Genomic DNA, 4,080 nt, shown 5'->3' on the forward strand with positions numbered 1-4,080 from the left:
TCAGCAGATACCATTGGGGAAGAGGCTTTGACCCCATAGGTGATATATTTTATAAAAAATGTCTGCAAAAATCTCATACAGCAATCATGAGAACAGCAACATGAAAATAAATAAGAACAACCCATTAAAGCCTAGAACTCTTGATTAGTTTGATTGCATCATAACCCAATGGATGAACTGCAAGGCATGTGCATATTTATTCTCTGGAAGGCAGGCTACACAAATAAACAAGGTATGCAAAGTGTCGAAATTGCTTGCTGGACCCTACCAACTTGGTGAGAACTTGCTGGGACCCGAGAGGTACAAATGCCTTGAGTGGGCCAGGATGGATTTGGTGGCTAAGGCTTCAGCAGATGCCATTGGGGAAAAGGGTTTGACCCCATAGGCGATATCTTTTCCCTTCAGGGTTGAGTCACAGAACATCACTGGAACAGAATAATACATCCACACCGAGCAAACTTGAACTAATATAAACTTCTTCTTATGATTCATTTTCACACTTGTATCATATAGTGACCAGTGGTATTGTAAATACCTAAAGAGTTACATATGGCGATTTAGCATACATGTAAGTGGCTACATGTGGTGTGATAGAACTTCAAGACCCTAGGCATAGTTGTCTATAAAAATCTCAAAGAGCAATCATGAGAACAGCAACATGAAAATAAATAACAAGAACCCGTCAAAGTCTAGAACTCTTGATTAGTTTGATTGCATGATAACCCAATGGATGAATTGCAAAGCATGTGCATATTTATTCTCTGGAAGGCTACACGAATAAACAAGGTATGTAAAGTGTCGAAATTGCTTGCTGGACCCTACCACCTTGGTGAGAACTTGCTGGGACCCGAGGGGTACAAATGCCTTAAGTGGGTGTTATGAGCCTGAGTCATTTGTCATCTGCTCATTGATTCCATTCTGTCCTGTGTATTGTCTGCGTATGAGCATGTGCTTGTTTGTGTTGCAGGTGGGCGGTATGTGGTGATAATTTGTTGGAGGCTGCGATTGGTTCTCCACTACACCTGATCCAGATATAAGGACCGCCCCAAACACTCAACAGGGCAGACTATTGTGCCATCGTTGATTGTTACCACTTTGTTATTGTTTTGTATTTATATCTCTCTGGTGGTGAGACTCATTCCTTTTCCTGTTACGGCTGACCCCTAGTGTTCATAACAGAAATTGGGGGCTCGTCTTAAAATACATTTTCCAAAACCTAATTGGAGTTTCGTCATCGCGTGACAAAGTACTCATGAAATTTGCTTTGTTTGTTGTTGTTTGGCTAGTGGTTTTCACTTTAAGCGGAAGGGAATTCAGAATGACCTCGAAATTTGAACTAGAGAAGTTTGCGATTCAACCAACGTCGCAACAATTAGACATCTGCCGCAAAGATGATTTGTTTTCGATTGCGGATTTATATCAAATCACAGCTCCTCGTGGTGCAGTTAAACGGGAGATTAAGGAGGTGATTTGTAAACACTTGGTGGAGCTCGGAGTTTTGCCAGAGGAGAGTGAGTCGGCGGGTGTTGCATTTCAGTTGCCGGTTTTCGTAGGTGAGGGTGAGAAACCCAAATCTGAGGAGCTGGTCAGCATAGATCCCGTCAATCAACCTTCTCCACGAGATCCTTTACTGGCGATCAAATTGAAAGAGTTAGAGGTGGAGCTGGGCAGAGCTCAGAACTAAATCACCTGTTCACCCCTCAGCTCTTGATGCGCCTGGTGTGAGCGTGACTGTGCCGTCACCCATCATTTCTTCCACTCAGAGTCCTATTTCTGCTAACAAGGTGGTCACGTTTGAGCAGCTTAAAGAGCTAATACTGTTGGAGGAGTTTAAGAATTGTTTATCAGAGAAAATCATGGTGTACTTAACCCTCTGGGGTCTAAGGTGTTTTTGGGGTCCTTGAGATGTTCTGACATGCCCTGACATTTGTGCTTTTTTCAGTTGCTTATAAACATATTAATGGCAAAGGTGTAATTACACTCTATTTAGCACAAACAGGGCTACCATAATATGTGAGCAACATGCATGTACATTTTTGTATTTTTGAAAGAATAATGTTTATGCATGGTTATTGAAAAAACTAAAAACTAAAGTTTCTGAAATAAGGCCACAAAACACATACTAAATATGTGTCAATAAGACTTTTGACTAATGGATGTTGTCGCCTAGAGTTTTTTCTTCAAAATGATGTGAAAATCATCCTGCCTAATCATTCACATAACACAATACATTGATTTAAATTTTGCAAAACACTTTCTGTTTGGAAAGGCAATATGCGGAGTGGGCGTCAACGATCTTTACATCATCATGCATATTTAGTGGTTCGCACCTGAGGAGACAATGGAGCCCGCATACTTAATGAGCCATTCATTCAGGTGTGTCACAAGAAAGAATGCAAGAGCAACAGTTGGAAGCATCTCATTTTTTTATTTTTTATTTTTCACAAATTGTGCTTGCAAATTGGCCTATAATATCCAAGGAAAACATGTCTAGTAATTGTGCAGTTAATTCTCATACTGTATTTTCAGTTTTGGAATATGTATCCTCTCCCCATATTTGTCACTAATAAAACACAATAAAAATTATTTAAAGAAAAGGCTTATATTTACCTTTTAATAGTTTGTTTACATCTACCTTGTAAATATATGTTTTTATTATTAAAAAGGTTACAATTACAACAACAAGTTAAGGATTCATTACTTGAATATAGCCTAGGCTACATTGGAATAAACACTATAACATATTATTTGATTATTTTTGACAAAACATACTATATTTAACATATGAGCAAAAATTGGCAAACAAAAGCTTATTTGAGGTGGTAGATATTTTACAGTAAAAATGTATAATCTATCCAAAACTAATCAACGAAATGTTGTCTTTCATATGTCTGTAACATAGGTCTTTCATTTTTATTATAAGAAATATAAATGTTAATTTGCAGATTAATACGTTGCTTATACAAATACATTTTATTTCAACATATTTCAGTCGATTTTTACTCAGTATAGCAATACAGTTTGCTAAAAGCGAAACATTCATTCACACACAGAAACGCGATTCAAATTTAAACCGTCTTTTGCCAGTTGTGGTAAACAGCGCGCATCTCTGCCGTTCATTCATTCACACACAGAAACGCGATTCACTTGAGAATGAAAAAAAAACTTACTACAGTATTCCATAGCTCAGGATCTGTTGCTCCTTGAAATACCAGCACTTCTGAGGTACATTTTCCATTATAGTATTATTCCTCACAGCACTGCGAGACTGTGTAAACAAGTACAATGATCTGAATAAGCTTGATGTGTTTTCTCGAGCTGATGTGAGCGTTCACAGTTTGCAGGATTGCCTCAGTCATTTGCGTTTGAATAGCGCGCGCTCTCCGTGGGCGGGGTCACATTAAAAATAATTAGCTGAGATGAGAACGACTGACATCTCGCTCTTTTCATACAGATTGCATAAACTGAGAATGTCCGCCATCTTGATTTTCAGTCAAAACCTACTTTTTCGAACTCCTCCTAGACCGTTTGTCCGATTTTCACCAAAATCAAATCGTATCATCTCCACACTGTACCGACAAAAAGTTATGGAATTCGTGTTGATTTGTCAACCGACTCACTAGATCAATAATTATCGAAAAAAAGTTGAACTTTTGGAAACTCCGCTCTGGGAGTCTATAGCCGCTTTCCGACCGGAGGAACCTTTTCACAGTTCCTAGAACTATTGGCTAAAGTACCCGGATGTCGCGTGTTCGCACCGCAGGAACTAGGAACGATTTTAGTTCTAGGAACTCCATTTGTAGGAACTAATTTGGGTCCTACTTCAGAGTAGGGTCTAAACCAGCACTATAGGAACTATCCGTGACGTTAGTGTACGCTGATTGACCGAACGCACGCGGAACACCAGCTCCCGCCATTTTTAAAACAGCTAGAATGTAAACACACAGATTATAGTATAGTCTATATATTTACTCCATAAACTAACTATACAAACATGGAAAACAGTGATAGATGGGTCTCTAAACCTTTATGCTGAAGAGAAAATCCAACGCAACTTTGAGGGGACCAAGCCAAACATGA

Source organism: Rutilus rutilus, assembly GCF_951802725.1.
Source record: "Rutilus rutilus genome assembly, chromosome: 11".
Taxonomy (NCBI): domain Eukaryota; kingdom Metazoa; phylum Chordata; class Actinopteri; order Cypriniformes; family Leuciscidae; genus Rutilus; species Rutilus rutilus.